Raw genomic sequence first — 10997 nt, forward strand, 5'->3', positions numbered from 1 at the left:
TCCTCCATCCAACCCTTCTTGTGGATGGGGACCACATTGGCCAGTTTCCAGTCACCTGAGAAAAAAAAAATATGAAGGGACAACAAAACACCTCCTGCTTTAATTGTGCTCATTGTTCAACTCCTACAGCTGGAGAAGGCAACAGCAGAGAACAGCCAGGCCTGGCAGGGTGGAATTAGCACATGGCAGAGTCAGCTTAACACATGGAAGGAAAAAAAAACACCAAAATGAACCTTTCCCAGCACAACCTGACTCCTGGAGTGATATTCCCACAGCAAACAGCAGCCTTTCATGCCAGGGAAGGATATTTCAGGTGGGTTCAGGAGGAAGCCACATTTAGAACCAGAAGAGGCATTGTGGTGACTTGCAGCATGTCAATGGGGACGTCCAAGGCCAGGCACTGGCTTGCCCACCTGATCAGGTAGTAGGAGAGCAGGAGGGGAGTGGTGTGGGGCAGCAGGTCCTGCTGAGACTGGAAGAGTTGGCCCCCTCCCCATACCATAACATCTCCCAGCCTCAGTAAGAGCTGCTGGAGAATCAGCAGGTCTTGGCAGATGAGGAAGTGGATGGTAGCAATCTTACAGACTCCCCAGCACAGCACACTGCCAGCTGTGCTGCTGCTGTACAGTTGGCTGAGGTGCAGCTGCAGGTTTAGGTGAGGAACTCTCTCCATGTCGGTGTCCATCTCATAGCCCATGTCTTGGATGAGCACCTGAATGGCATGGATGGGGGTCCTGATCTCCTGCAGTTTGCTGTGGATCTCCTCTATCACACTTTCTGTGTCATTAGCTATCAAGTCCTCCAGGATCTGCTCTACAGCCTTTTCTGGAGGCTGGAGGTGGGAGCAGGCCATTTCCATGCTGAAGGCCATTTCCATGCTGAAGGCCATGTCCATGGAAATTGATTCCCCAGGTGAAGGCACTGGACAAGACAGACAACATCATGAGGCATCTCCAAATCATCAAAGATAGCAGCAGCATCCTCAGTCAGGAGGTGCTCATTGGAGAGGAGATAAAGATGGTCCACCCAGGGACAGGGCCTGAGGAAAGACACAGAGCCCTTCTTCAGCAGGCAAACCATGCTGGTGTAAGGGTTGAAGAGCAGGACCAGAGGCTGTGAGATTTCTTCCTGGTACTGAAGGCAGCAGATGTAGAACTTGGACCAGAACTCCACCTGCAGCTGCCAGAACTCCTCTGGTGAGCAGTCATACTCTATCACACTGCCTGGGAACTCACTTTCCACAGCCAAGGTAACCTCCTTTTTTAACTCATCCCATGTCAGATCCATGTGCCTCTCTGTTCCTTGAGAAAAGATCTGCAGAGCCTTCTGGATAGCTGTCTTGCTGAAGCGCCCAGGCATGAAGAGATACTCCAGGTAGGTCTCCCTGGGGTCCTGATCATGTTGAACTGTCACCTCCTCCTCAGGCAGAGGCTGCACAAAGACCTGGTTCCACTAGCCTGCCACATTTTGCTGGAAGTTGATGTATTTCACAACTGTTTGGTTCTTCTCCTTGTGCCACAGTGCCCAGATCTTGGCCGAGGTTAAGGCAAAGTCAACAAGAGTCTCCTGGGAGGAGAAGAGGGAGGAAATGTGGTCCAGGCTGTAGCAGCTGCTCTCGGTGCTCACCAGCTGGAAGACACAAAACTGTCCTCTCTTGGGCGCATGCATGTAGACACCCAGGTAAAGCCCTGGGCACTGGCAGAAGGCCAGTTGCAGGCGGTGGCCAGTCCCAGCTGCAAGCTCCAGGTCCCTGCTGACCGGCATGAACTCCAGCAGGTCTGCAACCATCGGATACATCTGATCCTTGTAGGACCACATCTGATGTTTATGCTCCTGGCAGAGGGCAAAGAGGAAGGCATCATGCTCCAGGCAGTGCACGGAGAGGCTGACAGGCAGGTCAGAGGGCCCACAGTCACCTCTGATGGCAGTTGGCATCCAGCCAGTCAGGAGACGCTGCATCACCGAGCTCTGCTTCAGCTGCACCACCGAAACCATTCCAGGTGCATCATGAGGAGGCAGCTTAAGGACAAAGATCCCTCCAGATGTTGAGGGCAGAGCAAAGAGAGCTTCCCCCTCACTGCTCAGCCATGCAACTGAGGCGACCGAGTCAGGGGCCAGCCCTGAGAAGATACTGAGTCCAATTGTTCCAACTCTTGGCCATATATTCTGATATTAAGTTTGTCTTTTCAAATTCCTCCCGAGCAAGGCCATGAAAATTTTTAAATCCTCCATAAGTTTTGTTAAACCACACTAAACCCAGCACATACAAAATGAAAAAACTTAAAAATTGACATGCTTTAACAATTCTTTCTTGTGACATCATACCTGAACTCCCCCTTTTTTGGTTTTATAACATAAAAATGAAAGTGACTTTTATGCTATAATCCATTTTAACCTTCCCTTTAACCATTTGAGATTATTACTCCGCTATGACATTCTGGTGAGCTAGCACATAAACCCATGTGAACGTGTTTCCTAGTCACACAGCAATTAAGCGATACTCAGTCCTAATTCAGATGCCTTATAGCAACATTCATGTGCGATCAGCCTCAGATCGATGTCATCAGTTTCAGTTCAGCATGACAACTACTGTGATCAGTCTCAGGTCTGCTGGTTTTCAGCTTGAGGGGCATTGCCATGTGTCAATTCCTGCGTTGTCAGTGATGTGTGCAGAACTGAGTTGCAGAACCGATCTTTCCAGCTCATGACATGGATTGACTTTTGCTTGCTAGCATCACTAAAAACCTGTAGGTGACAAAATGTACTTCCTCTTCCCACACTAACAGATGCCTGAATTGTGAGTAGGGACTCATATGAAGCTGTGAGGGAGTGGTCCTGGCTACAAGAAGGACCTGGGAGTACTGGTGGACAAGTTCACCATGAGCCAGCACAGTGGCCTTGTGGACCAGAAGACCAATGGTCTTCCAGGGTGCATTAAGAACAGTGTGGGCAGCAGGTCAAGTTCTCATTTCCCTCTGCCCTAGTGAGGCAACATCTAGAGCACTGGATCCAGTTCTGGGCTTGCCAGTACAGGAGAGACAGGGAACTACTGGACAGAGTCCAGCAGAGGTTACAAAGATGCTGAGGGGCCTGGAGCATCTCCGAGGAGGAAAGGCTGAGCGCCCTGGGGCTGCTGAGTCTGGAGACGAACAGCCCCAGAGGGGATCTGGTCAATGCTCAGCAAGAGCTAAAGGGTGTGGAGCAAGAGGATGGAGCCAGACTCTTGTCAGTGGTGCCCAGTGACAGGAGAAGGGGCAATGGGAACCCAAGAATTTTCACATAACCATGAAGAAAAGCTTTGGTGTGAGGGTGCTAGAGCAGGCTGTCTGGAGAGGCTGTGGAGTCTCCTTCTCTGGAGAGATTCCAAACCCACCTGGACATTGTGATCCTGGGAAAGCTGCTGTGGTGCCCTACTTTAGCAGGAGTGCTTGGGCTATAGATGATCCCCAGAGGTCCCTTGCAACCTCCACCATGCTGGGATTGTGTGATCTAATTACTGTAGGGTGCGATCATCAAGTCCAACCTATCACCCAACACCTCATGACTAACTAAACCATGGCTTCAAGTGCCACATCCAATCCCCTCTTGAACACCTCCAGGCATGGTGACTCCACCACCTCTCTGGGCAGCATATTCCAATGGTCAATTACTCTTTCTGGGAAGAACTATCTCCTCTCCTCCAGCATAAACTTCCCCAGGCACAGCTTGAGACTGTGTCCTCTTGATCTGGTGCTGGTTGCCTGGGAGAAGAGACCAACCCCCTCCTGGCTACAACCACCCTTCAGGTAGTTGTAGACAGCAGAGCAACTGATGTCATTTACCCGGACCTGAGCAAAGCCTTCAACACTGTCCCGCAACACATCCTGGTCTCCAGGCTGGTGACATATGGGTTTGATGGGTGGACCACTAGATGGATAAGGAACTGGCTTGATGGCTGCACCCAAAGAGTGGCTGTCCATGGGTCCATGTCACAGTGGAGGCCAGTGGCAAGCAGAGTCCCTCAGGGATCAGTCCTGGGACCTATCTTGTTCAATATCTTTGTGGGTGCCATGGACAGTGGCATTGAGTGCACCCTCAGCAGGTTTGCTGCTGACACCAAGCTGTGTGGTGCAGCAGAGACGCTGGAGGGAAGCGAGGACATCCAGAGAGACCTTGACAGGCTGGAGAGGTCTACAGGTGTATTAATGGGAAGAAGAAGCCTAGGGAAGGTGTGGGCCCCCTCAGAAAGGAAACTGGTGAAATGGTCACAAGTGATGAGGAAAAGGCTGAGGTACTCAATAACTTCTTACCTCTGTCTTCACTGCAAGGGCCTCCAGCCACACTCCTGATGTTATGGAAGACAATGCCAGGGACAGGGAGGAAGAACTGCCCATGGTAAGTGAAGATCAGGTTGGTGATCACCTTAAGAACCTGAAAGTGTTCAAGTCCATGGGACCTGGTGGGATACACCCACAGGTACTGAGAGAACTGGCAGAGGAGGTTGCTAAACCCCTCTCTATTCTATTCCAAAAGTCATGGCAGTCTGGGGCAGTCCCCACAGACTGGAAAAGGGGAAACATTACCCCCATTTTCAAAAAGGGTAAGAAGGAGGAACCAGGGAACTACAGGCCAGTCAGTCTCATCTCTGTGTCTGGAAAGATCATGGAGCAGATCCTCCTGGAGTCACTACTCGCTCAGAAGAATAGTGAAGAGGTGATTTGGAACAGTCAGCATGGCTTCACCAAGGGCAAATCCTCCCTGACCAACCTGGTGGCCTTCTATGAGCAGGTGACAAAATTAGTAGCTGAGGGGCGAGCAACTGATGTCATTTACCTGGACCTGAGCAAAGCCTTCGACACTGTCCCGCAACACATCCTGGTCTCCAGGCTGGTGACACATGGGTTTGAGGGGTGGACCACTAGATGGATAAAGAACTGGCTTGATGGCTGCACCCAAAGAGTGGCTGTCCATGGGTCCATGTCCCAGTGGAGGCCAGTGACAAGCGCAGTCCCTCAGGGATCAGTCCTGGGACCAGGCTTGTTCAACATCTTTGTGGGTGACATGGACAGTGGCATTGAGTGCACCCTCAGCAGGTTTGCTGCTGACACCAAGCTGTGTGGTGCAGCAGACAGGCTGGAGGGAAGGGAGGCTATCCAGAGGGACCTGGACAAGCTGGAGAGGTGGGCACAAGCCAACCTCATGAGGTTCAACAAGACCAAGGGCAGGGTCCTGCATCTGGGTCGAGGCAATCCCAGGCACAAATCCAGGTTGGGCAGTGACTGGCTGGAAGGCAGCCCAGAGGACTTGAAGGTGCTGGTGGACGAGAAGCTCAACATGAGCTCTCAATGTGCACTTGCAGCCCGCAAAGCCAATCAGATTCTGGGCTGCATCAAGAGAATTGTGGCCAGCAGGTCGAGGGAGATGATTCTCCCCCTCTACTCAGTTCTGGTGGGACCCCACCTGGAGTACTGTGTCCAGTTCTGGAGCCCCTATTACAAGAGGGATATGGACATGATGGACCGTGTCCAGAGAAGGGCCACAAGGATGATCTGAGGGCAGGAGCACCTCTCCTATGAGGACAGACTGAAGGAGTTGTGGCTGTCCAGTCTGGAGAAGAGAAAGCTCCAAGGTGACCTCATTGTGGCCTTCCAGTATCTGAAGGGGGCTACAAGAAGGCTGGGGAGGGACTGCTCAGGATCTCAGGTAGTGATAGGACTAGGGGGAATGGAATGAAGCTGGAGTTGGGGAGATTCAGGCTGGATGTGAGGAGGAAGTTCTTCACTGTGAGAGTGGTGAAGCCCTGGAATGGGTTGTCCAGGGAGGTGGTTGGGGCCCCATTCTTGGAGGTGTTTAAGAGCAGGCTGGATGAGGCTCTGGCCAGGCTGATCTAGTGTGGGGTGTCCCTGCCCATGGCAGGGGGGTTGGAACTAATGCTTAATCCAAAGTATTATTTTCTATTATTAATGATGAAGACCATAGCCCATGGTAGTGGCCAGCTAAGAAGAGATCTTCAGTATATTCAGCATCACACAGCTTCGGAGGGCAGATGTTCCCTTCTCATCATTCAAATAGACAAGACATTCAGAGTGTGAAATGGATCAGTCACACACACTACACTGAAGTGGAAGATGCAGGCACACTTGCAGGAAGCTTGTTGTAGTTTGGGCTGGGTGCCCTCTGCTACAGGGGTGTTTCCTGTGTCCAGAAGTCCAGCCCAGTGGGTGGACACAGGAAATTAGGTTATTTCCTACCATGATCCCTTGCACCACTATAAGTTTCACGGCAGGGTCTGGCACTTCGTCTTTCCTTCCTCTCCGCCACCTGGTAACTGGGGGAGAGATCTCCCGGCCATGGGCCTGGCTAGGCCCAAGGCCACGGGGGGATGGGCAGTCTCAGATCTGGCCATCTGAGACTAGCCTAGCAGTGGGGGGGGGGAAGGAGGAGCCCTGGGAGTTTTGGGTGCACCCTCAGGTGGGGATGGGATCTCTCTGGGTCTGTGTTGGGGTTCTTCTTGTCACTGCGTTTCTAGTTCTCTGCACGCACTCACTGCTTTCTATTTAAACTTTCCATCACTTTTGTAATCCATGTGTCTGAGTCGTTATTTCGGCGCGTGGTGGGGAGGGGGTTTGCCCCAACCCATTACAAAGCTGAACATCCAACTAACCTGCTAATGGAATAGGAAAGTCTTACAAGATGATTGATGAAATTGAAATGTAATTACATGTTTGTTTATTATGTCATTACAACCACCGCGATAAGAAGGCCAGGCTTTGAAACATGACAAAATAAGAACCAGGCAACCAGCACCAGAACAAGAGGGCACAGTCTCAATCTGTGCCAGGGGAGGTTTAGACTGGGTGTTAGGACAACATTCTTCATAGAAAGAGAGATAGCCCATTGGAATGTGCTGCCCAGGGAGGTGGTGGAGTCACCATAACTGGAGGTGTTTAGGAAGAGACTGGATGGGGTGCTTTGAGCCATGGTTTAGTTGATTGGATGGTGTTGGATGATAGGTTGGACTCGATGATCTCAAAGGTCTTTTCCAACCTGGTCAATTCAATTAAAAAACTAGATGATCCTTGTGGTCCCTTCCAACACTGACTGATACTATGATACTATGATAAGGTCTCCCCTGAGCCTCCTCTTCTCCAGGCTAAGCAACCCCAGCTCCCTCAGCCTCTCCTCACAGGGCTGTGCTCCAGACTTCTCCCCAGCTTTGTTGCCCTTCTCTGGACACATTCCAGCAACTCAACATCTTTGCTAAAGAGAGGAGCCCGGAATGGGACACAGGACTCAAGGTGTGGCCTCAGCAGTGCTGAGCACAGGGCAGAGTGACTTCCCTGCTCCCGCTGGCCACACTATTCATGATGCAGGCCAGGATGCCATTGGCTGTCTTGGCCACCTGGGCACACTGCTGGCTCATGTTCAGCTGCTGGCAACCAATACCCCAGGTCCCTTTCTGTCTGTCTGCTCTCCAGCCACAAGAAGGGCTGGATCGAGGAACCTGGAAACTCAAGCCCGTCAGCCTGTCAGCAGGGAGGTCATTCTGCCCCTGTACTCAGCACTGGTTAGGCCACACCTCAAGTACTGTGTCCAGTTCTGGGCCCCTCAGTTTAGGAAGGAGGTTGACTTGCTGGAAGGTGTCCAGAGAAGGGCAATGAGGTTGGGGAGTGGTCTGGAGCACAGCCCTGTGAGGAGAGGCTGAGGGAGCTGGGGTTGCTCAGCCTGGAGAAGAGGAGGCTCAGGGGAGTCCTTATTGCTTTCTACAACTACCTGAAGGGAAGTTGTAGCCAGGTGGGGGTTGGTCTCTTCTCCGAGACAACCAGCACCAGAACAAGAGGACATAGTCTCAAGCTGTGCCTGGGGAGTTTTAGGCTCAAGGTGAGGAGAAAGTTCTTCCCAGAGAGAGCTGTTAGCCCTTGGAATGTGCTGCCCAGGGAGGTGGTGGAGTCACCAGCCCTGGAGGTGTTCAAGACGGGATTGGATGTGGCACTTGGTGCCATGGTTTTGTAGTCATGAGGTCTTTGGTGATAGGTTGGACTTGATGATCTTTGAGGTCTCTTCCAACCTTATTGATTCTGTGATTCTATGATTCTATGATATTTTGTATTCATGTATTAATAACCTCTTCATCACACAAAGGCAGTGCTGTCGTACACAAGGGCCCTCAGAGGGAGACTGGCCCAGCCCTTGGGTTTCTCTTTCAAGGAAGAGACAGGGAGGAAGGATGGAGAGATACCACTGAGGGTGGTGAAATACAGAGGTGAACCTAGAAAGAGCACTGGGTGTCTTCAAAGGAAGAGGTGTAGATATGGGACACTATAGGACAGGCTGTGGTGGGGACACCTGAGGTCCATGACGAAGCTGAAAGTACTCATCAGAGATGACCTCTTCATCACCATGGCTGTGACCATTGTCTCTGCAACCAGAAGGTAGCTGAACTTCATTGACAAAGACCTCATTGCCTCCTTGCCCCAACCAGCAGTGTCACACCATAGACCTGCTCCAGCCATCGCACATCCTCACATCCCACTGCACCAGGAAGAGCAGTGAGCTGTGTCTGAGGGACAGGATAGAATAGAATAGAATAGAATAAACCAGGTTGGAAGAGACCTTCAAGATCATCGCGTCCAACCTATCACCCAACACCACCCAATCAACTAACCCATGTAACCAAGCACCCCGTCAAGTCTCCTCCTGAACACCTCCAGTGACGGCGACTCCACCACCTCCCCAGGCAGCCCATTCCAAAGGGCAATCACTCTCTCCGTGTAAAACTTCCTCCTGACCTCCAGCCTGAACTTCCCCTGGCGCAGCCTGAGACTGTGTTCTCTTGTTCTGGTGCTGGCTGCCTGGGAGAAGAGACCAACCTCTGCCTGTTTACAACCTCCCTTCAGGTAGTTGTAGAGAGCAATAAGGTCACCCCTGAGTCTCCTCCTCTCCAGGCTAAGCAGCCCCAGCTCCCTCAGCCTCTCCTCATAGGGCTTGTGTTCCAAGCCCCTCACTAACTTCGTTGCCCTTCTCTGGACTCGCTCCAGCAAGTCAACATCCTTCCTAAACTGAGGGGCCCAGAACTGGACACAGTACTCGAGGTGTGGCCTAACCAGTGCAGTGTACAGGGGCAGAATGACCTCCCTGCTCCTGCTGGCCACACTGTTCTTAATGCAGGCCAGGATGCCATTGGCCCTCTTGGCTGCCTGGGCACACTGCAGGCTCATGTTCATCCTACCATCAACCAGCACCCCCAGGTCCCTCTCTGCCTGGCTGCTCTCCAGCCACTCTGACCCCAGCCTGTAGCACTGCATGGGGTTGTTGTGGCCAATGTGCAGAACCCGGCACTTGGATGCGTTAAATCTCATGCCGTTGGATCCTGCCCATCTGTCCAGCCTGTCGAGGTCTCTCTGCAGAGCCTCTCTACCCTCTAGCAGATCAACACCTGCCCCCAGCTTGGTGTCATCAGCAAATTTACTGATGATAGACTCAATGCCCTCATCCAGATCATCAATAAAGATGTTAAAGAGGATGGGGCCCAGCACTGATCCCTGGGGGACTCCGCTACTGACTGGCTGCCAGCTGGATGTGACACCATTCACCACCACTCTCTGGGTTCGGCCATCCAGCCAGTTCCTAACCCAGCTCAGAGTGCTGCTGTCCAAGCCATGGGCTGACAGCTTGGCCAGGAGTTTGCTATGGGGGACGGTGTCAAAGGCCTTGCTGAGGTCCAGGTAGACTACATCAACAGGCCTCCCCACATCCACCAGGCGGGTCACCTGATCATAGAAGGAGATCAGGTTGGTCAGGCAGGACCTGCCCTTCCTAAATCCATGTTGGCTGAGCCTGATCCCTTGGCCATCCTCTAAGTGTTGTGTTATTGCACTCAGGATGACCTGTTCCATGATCTTGCCTGGCACTGAGGTCAGGCTGACAGGCCTGTAATTCCCTGGCTCATCCAACCGGCCCTTCTTATGGATGGGCACCACGTTGGCCAGCTTCCAGTCCTCTGGAACCTCACCAGTGAGCCAGGACTGCTGAAAACTGATGGAGAGTGGCTTGGCCAGCTCCTCTGACAGCTCCCTCAGCACCCTAGGATGGATCCCATCTGGTCCCATGGACTTGTGGGGATCCAGGCGGCTGAGCAGATCACCAACTACCCCATTTTGGAACAGTGGAAAACTATGCTGCTCCCTGGCTCCTTCTGCCAGCTCTGCAGGCCAGCTGTCTGGAAGACATTCTGTCCTGCTGGTAAAAATTGAGGCAAAGAAGGTGTTAAGTATCTCTGCCTTTTCCTCATCCCTTATCACAACGTTCCCCTCCGTGTCCACCAAGGAGTGGAGGTTGTCTCTGCCCTTCCTCTTACTATTAATATATTTATAGAAGGACTTTTTGTTGTCCTTCACAGCAGAGGCCAGACTAAGCTCCAAATGCGCTTTTGCCTCCCTAATTTTCTTCCTGCAAGACCTAGCAACATCCTTAAATTTTTCACGGGTTGCCTCACCTTTCTTCCAAAGGTGATACACCCTCTTTTTTTCCCTTAGTTCCATTAAAAGTTCTTTAACCATCCAGGCTGGCCGTCTGCCCCGGCGGCTCATCTTCCGGCACATTGGCACAGCCTGTCCCTGAGCCTTCAACAGTTCTTCCTTGAAGTAGGACCAGCTCTCCTGGACCCCTTTGTTTTTAAGGGCTTTATCCCAAGGAACCCTCTGAATTAGTTCCTTGAGTAGCCTGAAGTCCGCCCTCCGGAAATCCAGAGTGGAGGTCTTCTTGCTGCCCTTCCTAGCTTGACCAAATAATGAGAATTCAATTATCTCGTGGTCACTGGCCCCTAAGCACCCTCCGACCACCACATCACCCACCAACCCTTCCCTATTGGTGAAGAGGAGGTCAAGCATAGCCTTGCCCCTGGTAGGCTCTCGCAGCACCTGGGATAAGAAGCTGTCCTCCATGCATTCTAAGAACCTCCTAGATTGCCACTTCTCTGCTATGTTAAGATCCCAGCAGATATCAGGCAAGTTGAAGTC

The 10997-nt window shown here is 52.0% G+C and overlaps 1 pseudogene; it reads right to left on the bottom strand.

Moving 5' to 3' along the window:
* Window positions 1–319: 319 nt before the first annotated feature.
* LOC137457855 (nuclear pore complex protein Nup160 pseudogene) lies at window positions 320–3381 on the bottom strand (annotated as a pseudogene).
* Window positions 3382–10997: the final 7616 nt, after the last annotated feature.

Source organism: Melanerpes formicivorus, unplaced genomic scaffold (assembly GCF_026170545.1).
Source record: "Melanerpes formicivorus ecotype bairdi unplaced genomic scaffold, bMelFor1.0.p_v2 SCAF_204, whole genome shotgun sequence".
NCBI classification, from domain to species: domain Eukaryota; kingdom Metazoa; phylum Chordata; class Aves; order Piciformes; family Picidae; genus Melanerpes; species Melanerpes formicivorus.